The sequence below is a fragment of the Portunus trituberculatus genome, chromosome 11 (assembly GCF_017591435.1).
Source record: "Portunus trituberculatus isolate SZX2019 chromosome 11, ASM1759143v1, whole genome shotgun sequence".
NCBI classification, from domain to species: domain Eukaryota; kingdom Metazoa; phylum Arthropoda; class Malacostraca; order Decapoda; family Portunidae; genus Portunus; species Portunus trituberculatus.
In genome coordinates this window covers 473834-486294 of record NC_059265.1, presented here as the reverse complement: position 1 = coordinate 486294, position 12461 = coordinate 473834, and the positions used below count along the sequence as shown (strand labels likewise).

General features: G+C 40.3%; 2 long non-coding RNA genes across 3 annotated transcripts; one reads left to right on the top strand and one right to left on the bottom strand.

Moving 5' to 3' along the window:
* The first annotated feature begins 7133 nt into the window (after positions 1-7133).
* Positions 7134-8539, top strand: LOC123502270. Of its 2 annotated transcripts, XR_006673850.1 has the most exons (4): positions 7134-7381; positions 7866-7922; positions 8152-8189; positions 8353-8539. It is a non-coding gene; the product is annotated as an uncharacterized LOC123502270 (long non-coding RNA). The 2 variants fall into 2 exon arrangements; XR_006673851.1 differs by lacking the exons at positions 8152-8189; positions 8353-8539 and adding an exon at positions 8269-8327 and having other exon boundaries at positions 7135-7381.
* A 222-nt stretch (positions 8540-8761) lies between these two features.
* On the bottom strand, positions 8762-9616 carry LOC123502269. The gene is made up of 2 exons (XR_006673849.1): positions 9473-9616; positions 8762-9030 (listed from the first exon to the last, which is right to left on the bottom strand). It is a non-coding gene; the product is annotated as an uncharacterized LOC123502269 (long non-coding RNA).
* Positions 9617-12461: the final 2845 nt, after the last annotated feature.

Genomic DNA, 12461 nt, shown 5'->3' with positions numbered 1-12461 from the left:
GAGGAAAACTACATAAATTATATCAATACTCATGACAAATACATATGGCAAGATTAAATTATACTTAATCATAAAGAACAACCTATCCGTAAATCACTGATCTTAGTAATACTTGATAAAATGCATGTTCATGTATGCCAACAATAACAAAGTACCACACTAACTTCTTTAGGCTGCTGCTAAATGAAGGGGTGAAGGACTGACAAGTTTAAGAAGACAGACCGTAAAGTGACATTGGCAGTTCAGGGAGGCCTCACCTTGAACACACCTTGCAATAGTGTGAATGACAACCACCACTACTACTACTACTACTACTACTACCCTTAACAACTACATACTACTTGGCACTAATTTACTGTCATGGCTTGGCAGCAAGACACACCGCGACGCACAGCTGGTGATGTGTGACTAGCCAGCATGCTCGCTATACTCCTTCACTAAGAAGATGGCATCTCCTAACAAGGAACGTTATCTTCATTCACTAAGTGTTTCTCCATGCATGGTGAATTCCAGCATGAAGTGAACACGTTGGTCATTTGCTCCTTAAGGCATAAACGATCATGATAGGTGACAGGAATGATGAGTGATGAGCAGAGGATACGTGTCCCGAGTTTTTTTTGTTTTCATATAGGAAGAGCGCCAGCCAAGAGCAAGAAACAAAGAAAAGTTTAAAGAAAAGGCCCACTTGAATGCTGGCTCTCTAAAAAGTGGAAATGCGTCAGCCAAAACTAGGGAGCAAATGTCTCGAAATCTCTCTCTTTAAAGAAGACAAGTCGTAGGAATTCAGAAATACAGATACAGGTAGGGAGTTCCAGAATTTACCAATGAAAAGGATGAATTATCTAGAGTACTGGTTAACTCTTGCGTTGAAAAGTTGGACACAATAGGGATGAGAAGAAGAAGAAAGCCTTGTACAGCGAGGCTACAGGACGAGGGGAGCCGTGAAGATAGCAAGATCTGTAGAACAGTTAGCATGAAAATAGCGATAAAAGAGAAAAGGAGATTCAACATTTCGGGAGGAGGGGAGTTGATGAGATGAAAAGTTTTTAATTCAACCTTATCTAGTAAAACTGTGTAACTGAAACCTCCCCCCCCCCAAACATGCGAAGAGTTCTCCATACACGTGCAGATAAGGCCCTTATACAGAGTAAGCAATTGGAGGGGCAAGAAAAACTGGCGGAGATGCCTCAGAACGCGTAACTTTAAAGAAGCTGTTTTAGCAAGAGATGAGATGTGAAGTTAAGATTATGAGTAAAGGACAGACTAAGGATATTCAATGTGGAAGAGGGAAACAGTTGAGTGTCACTGAAGAGGAGGGGGATACCTGTCTGAAAGGTTGTGTCGAGTTGATAGATGGAGGAATTGAGTTTTTGAGGCATTGAAAACTACTAGATTTTCTCTGCCCCAATCGGAAACCTTAGAAAGATCGGAAGTCAGGCGTTCTTTGGCGTCCCTGCGTGATCAGTTGACTCCCTGACGGGTTGGTCGTCTCTGAAAGGACGTGGAAATATGTAGGGTGGTATCATCAGCGTAGGAGTAGATAGGCCAACACGTTTGGTTAATTAATGACAAGAAAGAACCCTGAGGAACTCCATTATTAATAAATTTAGGAGAAGAACAGTGGCCGTCTCCCACAACAGCAATAGAACAGTCAGAAAGGAAACTTAAGATAAAGTTGCAGAGAAAAGTATAGAAGCCGTAGGAAGGCAGTTTGGAAATGAAAGCTTTATGCCAGACTCTATCAAAAGCCTTTGATATGTCTAACGCTACAGCAAAACTTTCACCGAAATCTCTAAAAGAGGTTACTTTCCTCTCTTGGTATACACTCTCCTCTTTTAAATTCCCTATGCATAAGTACACGGTATATTCCTATCACATTGCTTCTATCACAACTTCTACATATCAAGGTTTTCTGCTGGTGTAGATAAGGTATGGCAAAAAACCTTACCCATTTAACATCTTCAACTGTCTACAAAATCTACAAATTTATCCACCCAATCTACAAATGATCAATGAAATACACTACACCAGTAATGAATATTTGTGGCCAACCTTCAGAACTTCATTGGTACGTCTCCAAGAATCACTCTCTTGTTCCTCTTCTTCTTCCTCCTCCTTTGCCTCCTCTTGTTCCTTTGGCTACACCGGCAGTAGCAGTCTGGTGTCTGTTGTACGTCTTGTACGCTCACTCCAAACACTTCCCTCACTTCTTTGGCGTTAGTAGTACTGAATCCTGGAACAAGAGATGGAACAACATTGAAATGGCGTCAACATTAATAAGTCCTGAAAAAAAATAACAAGAAAGTACAAAACCTTTTAAAATGAGACACGAGGAGATAAAAGTGTAATGTGCAAACCACAATACTCACATCATGGTCCCTCAACACTTTATTCTGGGCTTGCTTCAGTGTAATCATACAACTGTGGGAAGAATGTAATACCGTCCCGTTCAATAGTGCATGCAGTTGCTCGCTCCCTCCTCCCGTCCTCTTCAATGCCTGTTGTCTTGTGGTACACTGGCTAGGTTGGGGAAGCTTGCGTGGATGATAACACGTCGACGCATCTTCAGGAACCCGACAAACATCTGTACACTGAAAATGTTGCAGGTGAGATGAAAAAAAAAAAGTATGAAGTATGAGTCTGCTAACTTTACAGTAATGGAATATTCTCAGTGTGTCAAGAACAATTTAGAATTGTTTAAAGTTTGGAAGAATCTCACCCACTGCTTAATTACGCCATCTTTGCCACAGCACAGCCACAACACATCCAGAGCAAGACCCCACAGTATAAAAAAGTGAAAAACTATTTGACTTACCCCAACAGCTAGGCAAAGAATCCCAAGGGAGCCCAGCACAACACCCACCACCATGCCAGCTTGGAGACTTGACACTTCAATGACCGCCTTCTCATGACCGTTGCTGCTGCAGGGTGAATCGAACACTGCTGAGGGGATGGTCCACAGGGAGAGGATCTGGGCGACTCCACGCACTCGTCAACGTCTGAGGGTGGAGAATTACACTCTCAGAAACACAGATTTATTACAACTTAAGGATAGATTTACACGCATTTCAGGAACACATTCAACAATACGTTGAGGAAAACTACAAAAATGATATCAGTACTTATTAAAAATGCATATGGCAAGATTAAATTATAATTATTCATAAAGAACAACCTAATCGTTAATCGCTGATCTTAGTAATACTCGTGAGACAAAATGCATGTTGATGTATGCCAACAATAACAAAAGTCCCCTTGAATACCACACTAACTTCTTTAGGCTGCTGCTAAATGAAGAGGTGAAGGACTGACAAGTTTAAGACGACAGACCGTAGAGTGACATTGACAGTTCAGGGAGGCCTCACCTTCACACTTGTACCTTCTGACACGAGTCTGTACCCTGCATGGCCGGCACTGGCAGTAGTATGACTCTCGAATGTTGATGTAAACAGACTCACACACACCCGACATTCTTCTCCCGGCACTCCTCAATCCCACACAGCTGCACAAACTCATCCGGCCACAAGAAAGGTATTTGCTTCAGTATTGTCAAGTTTTGATTTTGTATTGTACTGTATCCAATGTAAGAAAATCTGCAACTTTTATAAAATGAAACAAAGGAGTTCAGGGCACGAGTTAAGCCTTGCGTGCCGTAGTGACAAAAGCAAAGCCTTCTCCTCACCTCTCCGTTACTGCAGTAATCATTGATGCCGTCACACATGCGCTGCTTCGGAATATTACTGCCACCGCTGAAGGAGAACTGACTGACTGACTGATTGACTGACTGACTGACTGACTGATTGTTGTTCCTCTTCCGTGTGAGGGTCGTTTGCAGCTCTGCCACTATTGCACTTTGTGGGTGAAATGCTGGCTTTGTATTTTAACATCACTATTATTCATGGTTTAGACTATCATAAGGTAAATTTAGATTGACTAGATGGTGTTTTAAGAGAGAGAAACCCTAGCAGTAAGTTACCACAATGCTATTCATCTTAGCTCTCCGTGTTTCCTTGAAATACAAGTAACCGACAAACAACAAAATTTACACTCCCACACAGACAGTCAAAGGTCCTCATTAATGTTGCCTACAATAAGCAAGGTTGCTCAATTTCATCTACCTCTATATATATATTGCGAATCACATTAAATATTTGTCATTATTTTCATCTTAATGTTCTCCGGCTTATGTACTGTGAATTAACCCCACCCACACACAAACCTACCCACTAAATGATCACTTCCAAATTGTCGATCGTGCTTACAAAATACCAAAACAATTGTTCAGTTTACTATCCATATCAATTTGGAACACTGCCGAACCTGTTATATTGGTCAACAATTTGAAATGTCAAATCCCCTTGGATACTGCCAACATGAAAAATTTCATAGTACCAATAAACGCACTTACAATTCAATACAAGCACACAGTGTGCACCAATACTGACACCACACCACAAAACACACCATACACAACTGACGCACACACAAACAACTTAAATCACTCAAAACTAACACAAAACACCCTGCAACACCTCATAATATAAAAAAGCTTACAAAAACACATTACAGTCACTCAAGTTACCAATATCATCCCTACACACACACACACACACACACACACACACACACACACACACACACACACACACATGTAGTGAACACCACTACACTACACTAGCTAAGCTTGCTCCTGAGGCTAAGGCTTGATTCACACTATCGCTAAGTTCTCGCTTCGCTCTCGCTATGCTCTTGCTCCGCTCTCGCTCTGGTCAAGGTCCTGGGCCCATACTTATAAACACTAAGATGACGTCCTAACGGTAAGAAGTCGTCCTAAATCACAAAAATGGCGGAATTCGAGTCTTAAATCCTTAAGACGGCATCTTAAGCCCTAAAGATGCGTCTTACTGCTAAAACACCTCCCGAGGTGTTTTAGCAGTAAGACCGCTCCTAAGATTTCATCCTAAAAGTAAATATGGCCGCTGGAGGGGGACCGCACCGCCACCACCTGCGACAGAGACGGTCGTTTCGTGAGAGGAAGGACGTCCTGAATGAGCTAGATGACCGTGAGCTGGTGAAGAGGTATTTGCAGGATCCTGCTGGTATCATTTTCGTGACAAATTTGGTGCGGGAAAGGCTGAAGAGACCAACTGCAAGGAACAAGGCCTCTCTCCCCGAGATGCAAGTTATCTTCACTGCGGTACCTCGCTATAGGAAAGATGCAGCAGTGCAGCACTGATGACTTGGGGCCCTCACAACAGACCATCAGCAGGATCATCAGTGATACAGTGATACAATGCCATTTTTAGTCACCCAACTGGAAATTCATTGGAGGAAGGAGGAGTTTCTGCAGATTGCTGGCTTCCCTGAAGTGATCGGTGGTGGCATTGATGGAACGCACGTAATGATTGTGGCTCCTAGAGAATATAAGGTAGTTTGTCAACAGGAAGAGATACTACAGCATCAACGTGCAGTTTGTTTGATGCTTGATACCACATTATTGATGTGGTTGCAAAGTGGCCGGGATCGGTTCACGATGCAAGAATACTTGTTCAGAGTGGACTCTGCAGGATATTTGACAACGGCATCGTCCCAGCTGGGTGTCACTTACAGGGAGAGTGTGACTATCCCAGCAAGAAGTGGCTACTGACTCCATACCTCAGACCACAGCTGGAGCACAGTCTTCTTATAACAGGTAAGCTACTGAGTAGTAAAATTTAGATAAAAAGTTATCTAATTAATTATCCCACATCACACAAAACTAATTATTTACCTCCCATAGTTACACTTTTTCATATAAACTAATATAAAGTGCTAAATTAATGAATTACGTATTTTTGAAATATTGCACTTTCACACAATCTTGACTCTCCCTCCAACCTTACTGGATTTCTCCATAAGATGAAGTAACGTAACCTAACATTTTGTAACCTCCTCATTGGGTTGACATCATCCCCCATTAAGGAGTAACTTAACATTTTGAAACTTGACCAGAACAACTGATAAGGCAAAGTAATTTAACATTGTGTAACCTCCTACCTGGGGAGCTTTGCCCCCTCTGGATCCCCCAAAAAGTATACGTATCATTAATATCTGATAAGGTAAAATGAAGCAAGAAATGCTCCATAAAGTAAAATGTAGACCCTGCAGAGGGCTATAATTATGTAAAGTGTTGAATCACCAATACAAGTAAATTTCATGAAAATTTCCAAATATTTAAGAGTTTCTTCTTTTTTATTCTAAGTTTTCATGTGAATATATTAACCTAACCAATGTTATACTAGAGATTTTTTTTTTATGTTTCATGATACCAGCTTTGAAGCGCCTGGAGTATAGAGATAGATTAAAGGAATTAAACATGTTTTCATTTGAGAGGAGATGTATAAGAGGGGATATGATAGAGTTATTTAAAATGTTCTCAGATTCTCAGATACAAACTACATAGATGTGAGATCTTTCTTTACCTTAGAGGAGGGAAGTAGGACTAGAAATCATGGCAGGAAGATTAGAAAGCAAGGCTGCAGGTTAGATATAAGAAAATATTTCTTTAGTCATAGGGTGGTAGACTTCTGGAATGCATTGCCAGAGACGGTTGTAAATAGCACTAGTTTGACAATGTTTAAAACAGATTAGATAAGCACTTAAATTTATTAGATTTATAATTATGTATAGCGCTGCATGATAGTTTTATAAGAAATTTACTACAGTTAAACAAGACATGATCCCCATGTATGGGGACCACAAATTGTAGAGGATTTCGCTGCAGGACTTACCCCTGTTAATGGGCCAAATATTTAGAATTAGTATATAATGTATTGTGTACTTGTAAGTGTATCTTTAAGTACTGATGACGTGGTCGCTGTGCGACTGATACAGGATAACCTAGATGGGCCCTGGTGGCCCTTTGTTATCCTATTATTTATGTTATGTTATGTTATGTTAAGCTATCATGTCACAAATCATTATCATACAATGAATCTTAATTTCACCTTATACATGACATAACCTAAATGTTTGCAGAAATTAAATTAATGCATCATACCAATTTCAAGTACTGCATTGTAAGATTGAAATCTATATTAATTTCAGGGCCCACAAGAAAACCCGCAGCGTTATTGAGAGGCATCGGGCAGCTGAAGCGACATTTTCAAATGCTACACAGTGAGATCCGAGTTGGTCCTCCATCCAAGGTCTGCCAAATTGTAGAGGTTTGTGCACTGCTGCACAACATCTGCAAAGCAAGAAACATCATTCTTCCTGAGGAAGAAGAACATCTTGCTGCAACCGAGGATGGAGGCAACGAGGAGCGTCTCCTAGCACAGAAAGTTCAAAGTCGCCATGAAGTAATCCTTTACAGGGATGAATTTGTTGTGCTTCACTTCAAGTAAGTAACACAACCCATAATGCTGATTATAGTAGCATTCTTAAGTTTTTTCCCCTGTCAATTTGTTATTTATATTTATATGTCTTGTTTTGTTGTGTGTGCACTGTTATGTTGGTGATTTCATCTTCCTTGCCTCACTCTCTGCCAGTCACCCACTATTGAAAAGATAGAGTTCTTCACAGATACCACAGTATCACTGTTCAGCCTTACAGTATTTAAATGGGTTATGATGAATGTGTATCTCAGCAACATCTAAAGAAATAATTAACACACTTTCACAACTAACTTAAATGATTCTTTCTTAATTATTTTTTCACTGATTTTTATGAGTGTGGCATTGACTACATTATCAATTGTTCTGTAGTTATATATATATATATATATATATATATATATATATATATATATATATATATATATATATATATATATATATAATGTGTGATACAACATCAAGCAGTAAATCAATGTCTTTTTTTTACAGCATTGATGAGTGATGAGACACCAGTGTCATGACTGCTGAGATTGGTGTTATTCTCATGTAAGTAGCTTTTTTTTTCTCTCTCTCTCTCTCTTCTCTCTCTCTCTCTCTCTCTCTCTCTCTCTCTCTCTTTCTCCCCCATACCTGAAGTAAGTAGATTGTAGGTTGAGCATATAGAAACTGCAGTTAATTTTGTGTTAACACTAATATTTGGTTGAGTGGTTACAAACAAAAACAAATAGTACATTATTTATATATTTATTACTATTTTTTTATTTGTTTGTTTCAGGTACTCTAGTTTTTGTGTGTAGTACATGTACTTAGCCTGTTCTGCTTCTTGCTTCCTTTCCTGAGCCATTATAGGTTCTTCAAGGAGTGCAAGCTCAAGCTTCCTTTTCTTCTGCAGGTGGATGATCTCCTCCTCATCCACAAACACCAGTGATGTACCAGGCAAGTCTGGCCCCTATTGGTGCTGCAAGTGGTGTGGCAGGTGCCTCCTCCTCAACACCCACTGCCTCGGTCACCACTTCTCTCTGTTGGGCTGCCTCTGCCACTTCCCCAGCATCATCTGCTGCCTGCACACTGCTGGCATCATTAGTTCTAACTTCATAAACTAAGCTGATAATGTTTTTGGTTTTATTGCTAAGGACAAAAGTAACAGAAACCAGTAAATCTAGCTAAGGTACAATGTGTTTGACTTAAATCCTGTTCTGTTTGAAGAAAGCCCATATCTAAGAAACTGTAAATCCCTAAGACTTGTTATCATTAACACATTCACCCAGTACAACACCATATTTATGAGGGGGGAGAAGGGATAGGAATTAAATTAACTTTATTAGTTTTTTTCTTTTCTTACTACTGTTTTAGCTGTTTGGTTAAAGAATTAAAAAAAAAAAAAATCTCAACACTAGATAACAAATTTACTATTGTGTTTAACTCTAAGTTGTAAACTAAATGGGAACGAGTATTTTGGATTGCAGACATTTGAGACAACATTATGGCCTAATATTGCTATATCTACAAGTGGCTTATCCTTTGTTAAGGAAGGTGCATTCAATGATGCTTGCCTTATTGGTACACCCATGAATAGAGACATTCTTAGGGTCCAAAATCTCAAAGATTAACTCATCGAGCTGGGAGAGAGGAGGGTTGGCAGGAGTTCCACCATCTGGAAAAAATAATATAATCTTATTGCTAATGAATTGCAAATACAAATAAATAATTTATAAAGAACGTGTTTTCACATAACATACGTAACTCAGATGTGTGGTTGGAGTAATATTATTTGTCAGAGGTAGACGCAGTACTGCATCATAATTAGTGTGTGCAATAACTGCATCCACTTCACAAAAAAAAAAAAAAAAAAATGCAGGGCACTTTAATATATTAATCACTAGCACAAAACTTTCAATGTTGTTGCTTCCAAACTTAAAACAGGAACAGTTTACTGAAATTTATTCATTAAAGTGGTTAAGTTCCATGATCTAAATCTCAAGTGACCTTAACAGTAGACCTGCTGAAACTTAGTATTTACTCAAATACTAGTAAGCTTCCTTGCAAAAAATAAATAACCATAAACAAATACTTTTCTTTAAGTGAAATTGCCTTACCTATTCAGTGCTTAAAAGGAATAATAAGATAAATCATATCTTTTGTTAGGGTAAAACTGAAATTTCTATCAAGCTCAAAAATATTAAAATCTTGCTGCAACTCACACACAAATATAACAAAAAATAGCTCCCAAATTAATAACTCTTACCTGTGGCAGTCATGACTTCTCTCTGCTTGCGAGTGTTTTATAATATGCCAATGTTTCTGGCACTCCTCAGTGCGGAGAATGTCTGACACGGCAGACACCTCCGCACTATTGCTCCTCCAAGCAGCATTTCTGGCTTCCTTAGAGCAGCCAGCTGTGGAGAAGTCGCTCCGGAGTATTTTTGCGAGAATTTTGTATAGGTGGGCCAGATGAAGGCGTCCAGTTCGTCTTCCTGTTCCTCTTCTTGTCTTGAGTCTCTTGAGTAGCCATGGTGTGCAGTCGAAGTTGGCGCCAAATGATTGTTGTTTTGACAAGATGACAACAGTGGTGGTAAATTTATACCTTCAATTATCAAGGTTAAAATGAAGAGGTGATTGTTGAAAACTAACTAGACAAATATTTTTTTTTATTTAGAATATAATTTTTACGTATTTTTATCCGTTTCTTGCGAAATTCCTCAAAAAAAAAAAAAAATTACATAACGTCTGCTCATGTTAGCGGTTAGCGATGTAAGCGCCTAAAGACTTTTACTTAACAAAGCATCCTGCTAGGAAAGATTCTTAGCGCTTAAGTCTCGTAGGTTAAGTACTTTTCCTAACTAAGACGGTATCTTTGTGGAGTTTTATAAGTACGGCCCCTGGTGCATTCACATGTACGGTCTTCTCTCGCTCCGCTATCGGTCCCATCCCTTCCTTTCCTTCAACACTAGTGGAAGTCACACCACCAGTGACGGAGGATGAGTGATATAACACCCACTAAGGGGTGTTAGGCAAGGGTGTTTCCCCGTGGTGTATTGCTACTACGCCAGGTTATCGTGACTCGTTCTTTATTTTTGTGTTTTACTTGTCCCATGTGAACACGAACGTGCGTGCGAACGGCATTAGCAACATATTCACCATCTCAAACAGAATCACAAAAAAAAAAAAAAAAAAAATCATCAACAAGTATATAACAAATAAATAGACGAGTAGCTGAGGGAAAAAAAAAAAAAGTACAAAATACAGTTACACTCCTATGCTTTCACAAACACAACAAGCACTCTTACCAATCTCTGGCGTTCATGTGGTGTAAAGAATGGTCCCTGGTATATATCCCAACTGGTATAAAGGGATGTGCACGGCTGCTTTACCATCGACATACTGTAGGCTTTACCTCCCTCCTTGCCCTATATAGCTACCCTCGGTCCACCGCTGGTGGCTTTTTTTTTTTTTTTTTTTTTTTATGGCCATCACCCTGTCTTGGGTATTAGGCCATTTATTTATTTTTTTTACATTTTTTTAAATATTTGTTTTAGAATAAAGCATATATTTTTTTAATGGCTTCATTTATTTATTTATTTATTTATTTTTATTTATTTTATTTTTTATTTTTTTTTATTTATTTATTTATTTTTTTTATTCTTAACATTAAGTGACTTCACATATTCTCATGCACGCTTCATTCACACAGGGATCCTATACCTATCTCAAAACTATTGTCCTTTGTCAGGGCATGGGGAGGAGGACAAATCACAATCACACAGGGTGGCTACGTAGTATCACTACGTATTGCATATATACATGAAGGGAAAACATTCACATTAGATCACGCAAAATTGGAAACATACACACTTTCATACTTTTATTTACATAAATATATAGAATAAATACATGGAATAAATAACATAATATATACACATAAATCACAACTCTCTGATTAAATTGGCCTCAGTCAGGTAAATCATCAGTCTATCGACCACATCCGGGTGTTCATCACCCAGGAGGGTGGTTTGCGTTAGCGGGAGGCCGCGACCCCGGCAATACGCCGCCAAGGGCCGCCTCTCCTCACGATAACGCACACAGTGAAGCAGGATGTGCTCGACAGAGAGAGAGTGACATTACAGCTGGAACACTGTGGTGGGGAAGGCGTTGGCTATGTAGGGGAGCATGTGGGTGGGGAGGGTGCAGCCCATCCTGAGGCGTGCGAGGACCACCTCCTCCCGCCTTGTGGGGCGATTGGAGGAGGCCCACTCGCCCAGGATAGGTTTGGTGGTGTGGAGGTGGAGGTTGTCCCAGTGACTCTGCCACAGGAGTTTTGCTGATGATTTAACAACTGAGAGACATGACTGCAGATCCCGACGGAGGTTCCACGCTCCCTCGAGCTCAGCAGCAGACCGAGCTAGCATGTCAGACTGTTCATTCCCGCGTATATTGGAATGTCCAGGCACCCAAACCAGTGAGAAGGATTTATGACATGAATTCAGCTTATTAATGATGTTGCCCTGGATTTCATTTGTATCCGTGCGGCCGGACTCTATTGCCTGAAGGGCTGACATAGAGTCCGAAAAATGACAATTGAATTATGAATTGAATTTAAAGCATAATCTATGGCTTTGTCAATAGCAAAATTTCAGCAGAAAAACCGATGTATGGGTAGGCAGCCGGAACCTGAGGGCACATTCACACGACCATACACTTGCACCCACACATTCACCTGTCTTGGAGCCGTCTGTGTAGAGATGTAGGGATGGAGGGAGGCCAGCGACGAGGGCTCGGAAGTGGTGTTGGAGCTCCACCTCGGTAACCACAGCCTTCTTCCCCTGAAGCCAGTTGATGTTGAAGGTGGTGGTGGGAAGTTTCCATGGGGGAAGGGTGGGCAGCACGAGCTGGTCCGCATCGTCCAGTCTCACGCCCGTTTGCTGGCAGAGCGTGTGTAGTCTGACTGAGACTGGACGGCGGACCGCATTGTGGAGGTGGTGGTGCTGCCATATAATCTTGTTTGCTGTGTTACCGAGGGGAGCTTTCCGAGCCGCTTTTATCCCATGAGATAAAAGGAGGGCGTCGCGACGTAGTTGTAGCGGTGGT